The following is a 14,503-nucleotide window of genomic DNA, read 5'->3' on the forward strand; positions in this document are numbered from 1 at the left end:
CTGTGATGGTAGTTTCTTTTGATGTGCAGAAGCTCTTTAGTTTAGTTAGATCCCATTTGTTAATTTTGGCTTTTGTTGCCATTTCTTTTGGTTTTAGTCATGAAGTCCTTGCCCATGCCTATGTCCTGAATGGTATTGTCTAGGTTTTCTTCCAGGGTTTTTATTGTTTTAGGTCTTACGTTTAAGTCTTTAATCCATCTTGAGTTAATTTTTGTATAAGGTGTAAGGAGGGGGTCCAGTTTCAGTTTTCTGCACATAGATAGCCAGATTTCCCAGCACCATTTATTAAATAAGGCATCTCTTCCCCATTGCTTGTTTTTGTCAGGTTTGTCAAAGATCAGATGGTTGTAGATGTGTGGTGTTATTTCTGAGGCCTCTGTTCTGTTCCATTGGTCTATATATCTATTTGGTACGAGTACCATGCTGTTTTGGTTAGTGTAGCCTTTATAGTATAGTTTGAAGTCAAGTAGCATGATGGCCCCAGCTTTGTTCTTTTTGCTTAGGATTGTCTTGGCTGTACAGCCTCTTTTTTGGCCTTGGAACCATTTTTATCCTCATTTATAAGATTAATGCAATAACATCTATTCCAAGCAGCTCACAGAGTTATACGTAAATATGCTTTATTTAACACACTTTATACACATGATGTGTCATCATCATAAGTCACTGGAACAGAAAAAAGAAAATTAGGTTTCCTACAACTGCACAGAAGAAATATTAAGAAACAGACCAAAATATCTGTTTAAGTTCTGAAAAAGAAAGAAAGGGGACTAAAATATAATTAACCAATTTATTATGGCTTATGGTGATGAGTATGGTTCTAAAAACCTACAATTAAAATGTGCTTTACATATTATAGAAATTCTAATATATGAATGCAGTTTTTCAGGAGAAGGTGAGCATTCTAAGTTATACGAAAACATAATTGTATATATTTGATGACTAAACTTATTTTTATAAGAATCTCTGGCATGTCTCATACTGTATGGATGTTTTAGGGAAAAGGCTCCTTTTGGATAAATTTTATTAAGGAAATAACCAAGATGGCATTTCTGGGGAGCAACTGGCTTGCCCTTGTAAGTTATCTCAATGGGGAAGCTGTAAGGAAGTTTTAGAAGATGAAGAGAGAGCAGTGATGGACAGTGTGATGGTTAATATTGAGTGTCAACTTGATTGAATTGAAGGATGCAAACTATAGTTTTTGGGTGTGTCTGTGAGGGTGCTGCCAGAGAAGATTAACATTGGAGTCAGGGGACTGGAAGAGGCAGACTCACCCTCAATCTGTGTGAGCACCATCTAATCAGCTGCCAGCGTGGCTAGGATAAAAGCAGGCAGAGGAAGGTGGAAGGACTCTACTGGCTAAGTCTTTGGCCTCCACCTTTCTCCCATGCTGGGTGCTTCCTGCCCTTGGTCATTGGACTCCAACATCTTCAGCTTTTGGATTCTTGGACTGACATCAGTGGTTTGCCAGGGGCTCTTGAGCCTTTGACCACAGACTGAAGGCTGCACTGTCAGCTTCCTTACTTTTGAGGTTTTGGGACTCAGACTGGCTTCCTTGCTCCTCGGCTTGCAGATGGCCTATTGTGGGACTTCACCTGTGTGAGTCAATTCTCCTTAATAAACTCCCCTTCATATATACATCTATCCCATTAGTCCTGTCCCTCTAGAGAACCCTGACTAATACAGACAGAATGGCACAATTTAGTCATGCTGCCCCACAGAATTTGTGGAACAGTATATTTAATGTGAATTAAGTCAATTTCCTCCTTTCGTTTAGTACTTCCAACTTCACTTATTCCCATGCAGCCTGATACATAGTTTTTTTTTGAAACAAGGTCTTACTCTGTTGTGCAAGCTAGAATGTGATCATAACTCACTGTAGCCTCAAACTCCCTGCATCAAGTAATCCTCTCACCTCAGCCTTCTGAGTAGCTGGGACTACAGGTGTGCACCACCACACCCAGCTGATTTGTAAAAATTTTTTGTAGAAATGGGGTCTCACCATGTTGTCCAGTCTTGTCTCAAAATCCTGGCCTCAAGCAATCCTCCTGCCTCAGCCTCACAAAGTGCTGAGATTACAGGCACGAGCCACATCACCCAGCCTGTGGATAGTCTTGAACAACCATTTAGCAAGACTGGCTCATCGGTGAGTGACCAGTGTAGTAGTGTAGCACCTTTGCTCATAAGGATTCAGGGGTTTAATGTTCTCTGGTGGTCCTCTTGAAATTATTAACTTTTGTCTTGGAATTTGTGTTTTGCAAGTGAAGTTTAACAGAACAATGGAGCCTGCACTGGGAGTGGGGAGCTCCGGTACATGTGTGGTCTAGTTCTCACTCTTCTATATACCTTCTTTCTCCCATCCCCAACAGAGTCTCAGCTGCCCCTGGGGCAGGAGACCCTGCCAGGCCTTCCTCCATACCTCTGCTGTCCTCCAGAAGGGACGGAAGGGATGGATACAGGTCCTGTGAGGTGGGAGTAGGATGGAGGAACTCACAATCTGCCTCCACTCTCTGCACTGAGGAGTCCTGGGCACTGGAGAGGGTGGGGTGCCTCATGGTATCCTAACTGTCCTTCTGGTTACTAGCTGGCAGCACCACAGTGCATTTGACAGGACACTTGTTGGGGGCCTGTTGCCCACCCTGAACTAGATGCCAAGTATGTTCTAGCACAGAAGTAGTAATCCCTCAGGGGTCTCCCATCCTCTGTGGGTGAGGGCAGTGACCCATGCTAAGGGGAGATTGATTTCCCAGGTGGCTGTTTTACATTTGGTCCAGGTAAATTATGTAGCTGGCCCTGCTTTTCAGCAGTTTCTGAGACAAGATCTAAACTCAAAAGCAGTCAGTTTAATGACATGGTCATGCTCTAAATGAATTGCCAACTAAGTGTATAAGGACCCTAAGTGTAAATGGCTGTTACACATTCAAGAGATGTTGTAATCAGAAAGGTCACACAAGAATTTTTTATCTGCCCTTCCTCTTTTCCGGTAAGTGCTACTTGGTCTGAATTGAACAGTTGTTCTAACTTTAAATACAATGAGGGGACTTGATATTGGGGAAGTGCAGAAGTACTTTTTCTGGTGGAAGAATCAAATCATCAGCCACAACAATAACAAGAAAAAACATGAAATGCCTGAAACAGTCCACTTTGTCCAGCAGTGTTTGCCCTGTTTCGGGGGTCAATAAAGTGCTGAACTTAAAAGCAAGTAAAAAAGCTCTTTCTTACCCCCACATTGGGGTGAATCGAGGTGGAAGGTGCTAGCTGACTGTAATGCAACTTCTCATATTTCAGTTGTCTCACATGTAAACAAGGGTGATAAAAACCTCATGGAGTTGTGAGGGTACAAAAGGGACCAGAAGGCACTTAGCCAGCATGCTCATCACATGCTACTTAATACAATGATAATTATTGTTGAAATTGTACCACCACCATCTTCATCATCCATTTCTATTTACAGAAGAGAAAGTCATCAAGAGAAAGAAAACATATCAGCTCAGACGTTGTCTAATTTTTAAGGGATATGGATTTTAGGTATTCCTCCTCTATGTGCTAAGGAAATAAACATAATTACTAGCAATTCAATAGAATATTGATACATAGTGTAAATGGTGATAATATGGTATGTTCAGGTTAGAGAGAAGGAGAGAGTTTGGGGGGATGCTCATGCCTGATCACACAACCCATTAATGGCAGACAGGGACTAAGAATACCAGGTTATGAGTGTTGTGATCCCTCCTCTACTCAGTGCACAATGTGCATTTAGGACCTGAAGTGTAAGTAAGCTGTTTGAAGTTCTTATCGTGGGCCAAGCACGGTGGTTCATGCCTGTAATCCCAGCACTTTGGGAGGCCGAGGCAGGTGGATCACCTGAGGTTAGGAGTTTGGGACCAGCCTGATCAACATGATGAAACCCCGGTATCTACTAAAAATTAGCCAGGCATGGTGGCAGGCACCTGTAATCCCAGCTGCTCAGGAGGTTGAGGCAGGAGAATTGCTGAACTCAGGAGGCAGAGATTGCAGTGAACCGAGATCACACCATTGCACTCCAGCCTGGGCGACAGAGCAAGACTCCTTCTCAGAAAAAAAAAAAAATATATCTTATCTTGTCTTATAGCTTTTGCATTTTTACCTTATCATAGCTTATTTTGCCACAGCTGTGATTTACACGATATGATCCTTGGTTAAGAATGCAAAATTCTTGTCATTGCACCTTTCCTCTGCAAAAACCTGATTTGCTTTATGATATCTATTTCATGACAGTTTCCAGAAATCCCTTATAAGCAAAAGTGGGGACAGATTGTATCATCAAAATATCTGATAAAGTAGTTATCATTTCTGCAATTGGTTGTTCTTCCTGCACACATATGAGGGTACCAATATCCCTGCCTTCAGGTCTGATACTGTGTGTTAGGGTGGCCCATACAGAACCACGTGTGGTTAATGCAACATGACTCAAATCATTTTAGCTTTCATTTGACCAGGCTATCCATCAAGAATCTGAAATCAGCAGCCTGATTCTCATTTTGCTCCTTCCCCTTGCAGATCTCCTCTAGGTCCAGGGCTGCCATTTACTTCAAAGGGAATGCTCCACATAGAGGAGGGATCCAGGAAAGGAAGAAAAATGAGAATCCGGCTCATTATTTTAAAGATGGCTAAAATAAACAAGTCAGCAATGCATGTTTTCTTTTAGACTACTCAATTGGAATCTTTTTTGTCAAAGCAGAGCAGTTCATAAAACTTCTATTATCTGATCCCCATGTGAAGGGGATCAAATATATTTTTCATTTGAGGAAGTTGGGTAGAAGTTGGACTGAACTGAATTACACTGATTGCTATTCCCCATAATTCCCAACACACTCTTAAAATACATTTACCTATTATACCCTGTCATTTTCTGTAGACACTAGCTGCAGAGGAAAAAAGACTTGTACAGATACAGAAACTCAAAAAAGCAAGCCAGTCACTTGTTTTTATACAGAAACCAGCATACTGACATTTTAATGATGCTGGGCTACTGCCATAGTGTGAAATTTTGTATTCAGAACATTTAAAAAGGGAGTGGAGAAGGATAAGTAGGCACCCAATGGAAGGTGTTGGATGAGCTTTTGTACAAGATACGTACCATGTAATGATTTGACTCCATGGGTCACCTTTCCTCCTTAAAATACAGAGGAGGCCTTTAAATTTATGGGACGCACAGCTGAATGTCGTGCCTTTTATGGAGACCTCTTTGGGTCTGATTAATTAGTAATTGGGGCGAGATCTATGCACTTCAGTGACTCTTGCTGCCTTGATTGTAAATTGCAATCTGGTGCTAAATCTCAGCAGGTCACATTGCTGTTTTTGCTGTACCCCAGTGACACAACTGATTAAATCTGTGTAAACAGTATCATTATGAAAATATTTTTGTTATAGGCATGAGGAATTAACACATTTTTATTTTGGATGGAAATTAAAATTATTTGTGGGAGCTTGGTATGTTTTCATCAATTGTCAGTCATCCCAATAGAGCATGTAGTGAAGTAACTGTTTTAATTTTCACAAAGGAAGGAAAAAAGCTCTCAGACAGAGGGCTTTTAAATCTGAGAATTATGATAATTATGTCATTCATAATAGAGATAGCAATGTTACAGGCAAGTATTATGTCACTTAATAGTTAGTTAAACAAATAAACAGAAATATGAGAATTAGCCCGCATATTCCCCTTACAATGGAGCACTTTTGAAAGAGTAGATATGTTTTAATAGATGCCAATACACACACACACACACACACACACACACACACACACTCCCAAATGCTCCCCTCTATTTATAGGCTACATGTTTCCTAAGTTAACTTTAACAGAACTTAAATTGAGTGAGTTGTCTCCGGATAGGCGTAAGAGGTGCTGATGCATAACTACAGAATGCATTGACACAGAATGATGATTCAGGGCTCCCATGGACCAGGTGGGGTTTCAGCTGGGGGATAAAGGTGAGCCATTAGATAGCTTCCAGCAGTTTGTGTAACATTGTTTACGCTTGATTCTGAAGCAAACAAATTTGATTTCTATACTAGAGCCCCATGGCTGTCTGACCATTGGCACCTTTGAAAAAATTTCTTTCGCAGGCATGGTAAGGTTAAGCAAATGTGTAATTTGCTAGGATCGTAAGCTACGTAAGTCATAATGTTTCTTGTTTTTTTCCTGAATGACTACTACCTAATTCTAAGCGGGCACTAAAATTGCATTTGATAATCCCTAATGACGCTTGATTTCACCTCAATGTGCTGAGGCTGGTAAGTCAAGCCAATCAGATGGATGCTCTCCTATTTGCTTCATTTCACAGAGCACCTATTGGCAAAGGCTTAAGTGAACTTTAATCAAATGTGCCTATTATGTTAGTGAGACATGAATTACTGACCATCTATTTGCTAGTAGCTAAAGCTTAGATACAAGAAAAGTAACTTTTCTTTTTTTTCTGTGTGCTCACTAAAATCATTATCAAACTATTAAGGCAAAAAAGAGAGAGCTACCAAGTCAGCTAATCTGCTATGCACCAACTTCCAGATTTAAACAAAGAATCGGCTGTATACATTTCAAATGACTGCCTTCATAGTATCTAGGCTGAAAAAACAAACAAACAAAAAGAACAAAACTGCCTTTGAAGAGAAGAGGAAGCATTTACTCTACACTTTAATGCTATACAGATGTTCCACATCCTCTTGACAAGGTGGGAGGAATTATGTATGGAAAGGACTGGCTTCAGAATATTGACCATCAGTAGAATATTCAGAATGATGGAACTGCATGCTATTATTTGGGGCACTCATGCTTGCCTGATAAGTAAGTTTGTTTAAGGGTTCCTAAAGACTTTTCGGTATAGATCAGTCTAAAGAAATATTATATTTGCTTAAGGACCTTACATTTTCATTTTTACTCACCATTCACCACTGCAATATTTGGCTTAACTGCAGAACTCTGAGGATTGGTTGATTAGATCATTTTAGAAATGCTTTTTGTATATCAGATATTACACTTATCTTTCCAAATATCAAAGGGCAAAGATGTTTAAAAAGATCAAAATAAAGGATAAGGGATAGTAAATAAAAAGTTTATTGTTTACTTTTTCAACTATTCACAAAACTGATGGAAAGCATAAAGCCAAAAGCTAGAAAGAAGATATCCAGGAGAACTGAAGTGTAAACTTGAGTTGTTCAAATAGGAATGAAGAGTAAGAAAATGTACGGATAATTTATTATTGAATATAAACAAATTCAGAGTAATTACATTGTCTTATCAAGTAATTTATTGCTAATTCTGACATTCTGTGTTGTACGTAATATAACTTATATGATGTAAATAAAATTTAACTCATTAAAGTCTTTTGGAAATAGTTTTAAAAAGTGTAAAAGGCAAATTTTGTGCAGCATTATGTGCAATATAATTTTTACTGGCCTGTTAATAAACTCAAGTGTTATCTTGATTTAGAAAAACAAATACGATTATCACTCTTTTCTAGTAAATATTTGCGAAGTAGTTTTTAGAATATAATATACCAAGAAGTCTGGACACACAGAAACACCCACCGTTAAATGCAGGGACTCTACACACTTGCATATCTTCTCCAGAAAAACAGCCCTTGTAGCATTTAATGTGAAAAATTAATTCATCATATTTCTGTCAAAAAGTATGATTTTCTGTCATAAAGGTGATGCGTGCTTATTATACAAGTATCATAAACGGTAATAAAGTATAAAATTATAAATCACCTGTGGCTCCAACTCCTATGAACACACACTAACTTCTGTTTTCTATGCATTGCTTACGGATATGTTGGTCACTATATGAAATCTTGAGACTTCCGTGCAGAATTCTTTAGTAATATAAGTTCCCTTCATTATAGGTAAATAAGTGAATTTCTTTTGACATTCCCAGATAACCCTTTATGTTTCCTTGTTTCACAAACAACAACGTACATAGGCAGAAATATGATGTTATTACAACGAAAGTTTATTAATATAAGACCTTGGAATGTAAAATCTTCTAAAAAGTGTTTCACGCTTACAAATGACAAAACTGTTGTTGAAACCAGAAGTCATATGTAGGAATGAGACTGCTGTAGAGGAAGTAGAGAATCCTCTTGTTTATGTCATTATGTTGCTACTTCTCTCATTATTCACACTTAAGCCCATTCCTATCCTGACTAAAGACAATTCAGTAAGGCGATACTGAGGATCTAATACACACAAAGTAAGTTCAAAATCTCATAAAATCAATTAGCCACTTTGTATTTGTGAAAACTTTCAGAAATATGGATATTTGCATATAACAAAATCTAGAGGTGAATAACCGATCAGTGATTTGGGGCTAAGCCAGGAAAGAGTGGAATTGGCATGGGTATGGCGATAAAAGAGTAACATGAGAGATCCTTGTGGTGATGGAAATTTCTGTATCTTGTCTACATATATAAATAAATACTCTGGTTGTGATATTGCACTACAGTTTCGCAAGATGTTACTCTGGGTAACATTGAATAAAAGGTGTATGAAATCTTTCTTTGTTATTTCTTACAACTGCATATGACTCTATAATTATCTAAAAATAAATGGCTTAATAAAAACATAAGTTAATTCTGTTTTTGCAGATACCCCTGACAATATAGATACATGCATATATACAGATGCCTTGCCTAAATTCTTTTAGGTCTATACCATTTTGATTTCAGACATGAATTCAGCTTGCTATGTAGAGGTTGTTTATGTTGAATATATTTATTTTGATTTGAAATATCATTTAATTTTAACAATTATGCATTATTTTGAAAAATGGAGTGTAAAAATGGTTATTTCTGAACTCATGATAGAGTGTAGTGGTTAATGCATGGGGATGGGGGTTGGATTGCCTGGTTTGAATCCTTTACATACAGTGTGAATTTAGGTAAGTTATTTAATCACTCTGTGCCTCAATTTGTTCATCTCTTCAAATGAAGATAACAGCAGCTATCTCACAGTGTTATTGTAAAAATTAGACAAGTTAATACTAAAAAAACTTATAATAGAGCCTGACACATAGTAAGAACTATGTACATATTAGCTGTTCTGTGACAATAATGATGAGGATGCCTTATAAACATCAGCTCATATACAACTCATGTCAATCCTAGCTGTAGCCACCATTATTGACCTTGTTACAGATGGCTAAGCAGGTTAAGTGCCTTGCCCAAGGTCACAAAACTTGTAATGTTTTAAGAGACTCTACGTTAATCACTTTACTATATGTTTGTTAGTGAGAGAGTCCAGAATTTTGTTATAATAAAATAACATTATATTGTTAGTCACATAAACATCTGATTTTCTATTTAAACAATATTGATTTAGAAATGACACTATAAAACACAGCTACTTTCTACCTAAATTTTTACTATTTCTTGACTCTACTGGGCCTCGAAGGGCATCTTCTCTCTGCTATTTTGGTCATTCAGTTTTTTCATCCTGGACAAACCCAAAGAGTGAAGAGGTGTATAAAAACAAAAGTGAGGAAGCCAACCCAAAGTTCATTCTCAAAGTTTCATAAATGTTGAGGTTTTGGGTTTAGTCCAATAAAGGGTGAAGATTCAGGTCAAATCTTATTTTATACAAAATGACTACCTTTGTTTTGAAACAATCTAGTAGTTAGAATTGTGGCAGGTTCTGGTTTTAGCTAGCTTTTGAGGGAAAATGCTGAAATTAATCTTTTGAATGAAGAAGGGACTCAACGATTTACCACAGCTACTAAAACAGGGACTTCCTGGAAAAGAATGACTGTTTATTAAACAGATTGTAATATCAAGTAAAGAGTTCTTTGGGGGTTGTGTTGTATATGTGGGAGTAGGCATGTGTGTTTGTAAGTTTGCCAAATATATGGGTATGCAAAATATCATTGCCAAATTAAAAAAAACTGAAATCATGTATCAAATAAGAGATAGTATATCCTGGTTATTGACAGCATGGGTTTTGGGGTCAGAGTTCTTCAGTTCAAACTTTGGCTTTGCCTCTTAACCCATTTTACATTCGCCCCAAGAAATGAGTGCTGGCAGTGAGCTGCACATTTTTGTTTCCTAAACAGGACATGGGTTAGGGATGTATGACCTTGTACCTTAGTTTCCTCATCTGTGAGAATGGGAATATAAAAATAGTAGTTGCTTTATACACTGGTTTTGGAGAATAAATAATGAATATATGTAAAACACCTAAAAGACTGTATAGTACATAGAGGGTACTTAATACATTTTAGCTGTGCTAAATAATTGCATAATTACATGCTTATCATGTGCGAAATTCTGACTTAAGCTATTTCCAGATATAAAATAAAAATAAGAAAATTTCATGAATATAAGTAATTTCAAGCTAGTTAAGACAGTTAAATATATGCAAAGAAATGGAAGGATAATTATAAAGCAACACAGAAGGGGATATAAATCTAATGTATCAGTTAGAAATGCATTTGGCTGCAAGTAACAAAACAGCCCAACTATAATTCTTTCTTTCTTTATTTTTAAATAGGGATATGCATTATAGAGGATGTTTGGTGCTGAAATGTTGTTAGTGTTAGGATATTGACTAGTGTCAATGTTTCTGCAGCTCTCTCAACATTTTCCTAATAATTTCAAATTGTCACATTCTCCTTTAAGGCAGAAAGAAATTAGGGAAGGCAGTGAATCTCCTTAGAAAGTTAAAGCTTTCCCCCAAATCATACTGTCTAGCAGACTTTTCCAAATGCTTTTCGAAATCCATGCAAATCCAAATACTATTCTTTCTTATCTGAGTTACATAGCCACACTTACCTGGATTGTAATCTGGAATAGTAGGTTCCAGGATTGCCATAATTGGTCTAAGCTAATCACAATCCATTGCTTTGGGGCTAGGCATATATTTGTGATAAACAAAAGCAGAGTTCTGTCAGCAATTATGGGAAAAGCACTATGGAGTAGGCAATTAATGGTGTTTGCCATCCACAGCCTCAACAAAAGAGAGAGTATGGGTTAGTTAGGTGAGGGTGCCAGGAGGTAAAAGGATGAAAGGATGACTCTTTTAAATGAACTGATGATTGTGGATTAGTAGAGACTTCAAAGACAAGACACAGTAAAGAAATAGCAAAAGCAAAACCAGGTAGGGAAAAGTAAGATGTATAAAGACAGAATAGATTAGATCCGCCTAAAAAGAAGCAGCCATAAGGATTGAGAATGGATAAATGTGGAGAGATGTGGAGAAGCCAGCTGATAGAACAGCTTAGTAGTTTCCTTGCTTCACCCCACCACCAAGCAGACCAACCAATAAGTTGCCAAGACTTTGGGATTCACAAAAATTGGGAATATACATTCTTTTCAAGTATCCATAGAATATTTTTAAAATTGGAAAACCTCAATAAATTCTCACATTAGGCCATATGGTCTAACCACAATAAAATAAAATGAGAAATTATCATAATTTCTAAACATCTAAAATATAATTTATAAACACAAACTATTCTGACTTCAATATTAAATATATATACATATATGCATATATTTATACATATATATGAAATATAAATAATATACACATATATTGTCCTTGTGCGATAACACTTGAGTTAAAAAACAATCAGATCTATAATTATAGATTATTTAGAAAATAAAAAATAATTTAGAATTCTATCTACCAAAGCACATAAGATGTAGCCAAAAACTATTCTTAAAGGAAGATTATTTACCTTAACTTACCTAAGAAAACTATTCTTAGAGGAAGATTATTAACCCTTAAGGGCTGTCATTATTAAGCAAGAAACCAAAAGGAAAGAATGAGATTAACTGAGCCTACCTGGAAAGCTGGAAGAAAACAGCAAACAACTAAAGCAGAAAAAAGGAAAAGAAAAGGCCGGGTGCGGTGGCTTACACCTGTAATCGCAGCACTTAGGGAAAATGAGGCAGTGGATCACAAGGTCACGAGTTTGATACCAGCCTGGCCAATATGGTGAAACCCCATCTCTATTAAAAATACAAAAATTAGCCGGGCGTGGTGGTGCATGCCTGTACTCCCAGCTACTCGGGGGGCTGAGGCAGAAGAGTCACTTGAACCTGGCAGGCGGAGGCTGCAGTGAGCCAAGATTGCATCAACTGCACTCCAGTCTAGGAAATAGAGCAAGGCGCCGCCATCTCAAAAAATAAAAATAAAAAATAAAAAGAAAAAGAAAAAAAAGGAAAATAAAAATATTCCAAATTCAACCTGTAAAGTTTATATAATTACAAATAAAGAAGAAATAAAATTGATTTTAAGAGCACATTTGGACTGGGCACGGTGTCTCACGCCTGTAATCCTCGCACTTTGGGAGGCCGAGGTGGGCGGATCACAAGGTCAGGAGATTGAGACCATCCTGGCTAACACGGTGAAACTCCATCTCTACTAAAAATACAAAAAGTTAGCCGGACGTGGTAGCGGGTGCCTGTAGTCCCAGCTACTCGGGAGGGAGGCTGAGGCAGAAGAATAACGTGAACCCGGGAGGTGGAGCTTGCAGTGAGCCGAGACGGCACCACTGCACTCCAGTCTGGGCGACAGAGCAAGACTCCAGCTCAAAAAAAAAAAAAAAAAACAAAAAAAAAAACAAAAACAAAGAGCACATTTGACAAAATTTGATAAATATTAATGAATTTAACTAGCATAAAAATATAGATGACCAAATAGTATTGCAAACCATAGTAAAACCTGAATAGATTATTGACTATAGAAAATGCTGAAAAAATTATCAAAGAACATTATCAAAGAAGCTTCCCCTTTAAAAGCTGCTAGGCACACACAAGTTTTTGGAGAACATCATTCAAAAAACCCTCAAGAAACAGAAATTCTTAAGCCATCTAACATCTTGTATAGAATAAAAGAGAAAAAATTTCCCAATTATAAGAAAAGTCTGGAAATTCTGATATCAGAAATGTTATTTTCAGAATAAAAGGATGAATAAAATATTTAAGAAAAAAGAGAGAAAAAATAAGGGAACTGTGGATTAAACTCACAAATACAGTACAAATATTTTCAGTAAATGATTGGAGATAGAATTCAGCTATTCATTCAAAGATAGTTCAATATTAGGGGATTTATTAATATAAATTACCTCTAGGACAGAAAGAAAAAGAAGAGCATGAGCATCCCCTTCATTGCTTTAAATCTATTTGATGAGTTTGAAGAACATTTATATTTTAGTTAAACATACTTTTATTATACTGGAAATGTATTTCCAAACAAGATAAACTTTATAGCAACCCAACAATTAGCATCATGTATGTTAGTGTAACACTAGAAGAATTGCATTTAAATCAACTTAAAGTCAGGAAAAAGACAAACACACTTGCTCTCTGTCATCAATTTTATATTACAATGCTAAGAAAGAGCTGCTAACCGGGAAAGTCAATTAAAATGTTAAAAATCAGTATGAATATTGAAATGAAAAAAGATAATTCTTTGATGATCCACTAGAATTACCAAGAATAAAAATAAAAAAGTTGCAATAGACAACTTATATAGTATAGAATATTACTATATTACTAATATTACTGTGAAATGAAGAAGCATCTCATCAAATATGCAAATATTCATAGCCATCCTATATGCCGGTGACTTTTAAAATCATATGGAAACAGATACCATTAACAGCTACAGCAAAAATAATTAAATGTCTGATATTAAATTTATTAAGAAGTATCCAAGTTTTATTAAAAAAAATTAATTTCCTAATGGGATTTTCAAAAAAATACATAAGTGAAGTACACCTTGTACTTAGCTGTAAATGTTTAATATTACAAATATATTAAGTCTTCCTGAATTCAATTACAAATTTAATTCAACTCTAATTAATGTATGGATCAAATTTGTTTAAAAACTTGAAAATATATCTGACATTTGTAGAATATATATAGTAAAGGAAATTCTGGAAGAAAACATCAATTGGAAAGAATGAAGCACCCCTGATGCCACAAAGTTAATAATGTATTCCTTCACAGTTACCTTCCTTTTCCAGGACTTCTCATACTTCGTAGGTATAGATTTACTTGTGAGATTATTGTCCATCTTCTTCATTAAACTGTAAGCCACATAATGGCAACAGCTGTGTCTCTTTTGCTCATAGTGTCAGCTATTATGTCTTACAAAAACCAGACCGGCAATAAATATTCGTTGAACAGGTAATTAGAGAAATGTTTTCAAAATTACTGAATTACAATGATAAAAGCTGTCTGATGTCACCATCATAATAGATGGTAAACCTATGGACCAGAACAAAAAATACAGAAGCTCACATAAATATATGCTGAAAAAATGTTGAAGGTTTTATTGACATCATTGTGGATAAGATAGACTATTCAGTAAATGGTATTGGGACACATGACTAATCATCAGGAAACAAACTAGTTAGATTTTCACACATTACAGCAAAATAAATTCTAGGGGACTTAATTTCATAAATGTAAAAATAGGTTAAAACTTTTAAGTACTGTAAAAAAATAGGGATAGAAGAAGT

The 14,503-nt window shown here is 36.4% G+C and overlaps 1 long non-coding RNA gene across 1 annotated transcript in view; it reads right to left on the reverse strand.

The window, feature by feature from the left end:
• LOC139356994 (uncharacterized) overlaps positions 1–14,138 on the reverse strand; it is a 57,079-nt gene extending 42,941 nt beyond the window's left edge. The window contains exon 1 of the long non-coding RNA XR_011609603.1: positions 13,993–14,138. This is a non-coding gene — a long non-coding RNA (uncharacterized lncRNA). The remainder of the gene's footprint in view (positions 1–13,992) is intronic.
• Positions 14,139–14,503: the final 365 nt, after the last annotated feature.

The sequence above is a fragment of the Macaca nemestrina genome, chromosome 11 (genome assembly GCF_043159975.1).
Source record: "Macaca nemestrina isolate mMacNem1 chromosome 11, mMacNem.hap1, whole genome shotgun sequence".
NCBI classification, from domain to species: Eukaryota; Metazoa; Chordata; class Mammalia; order Primates; family Cercopithecidae; genus Macaca; species Macaca nemestrina.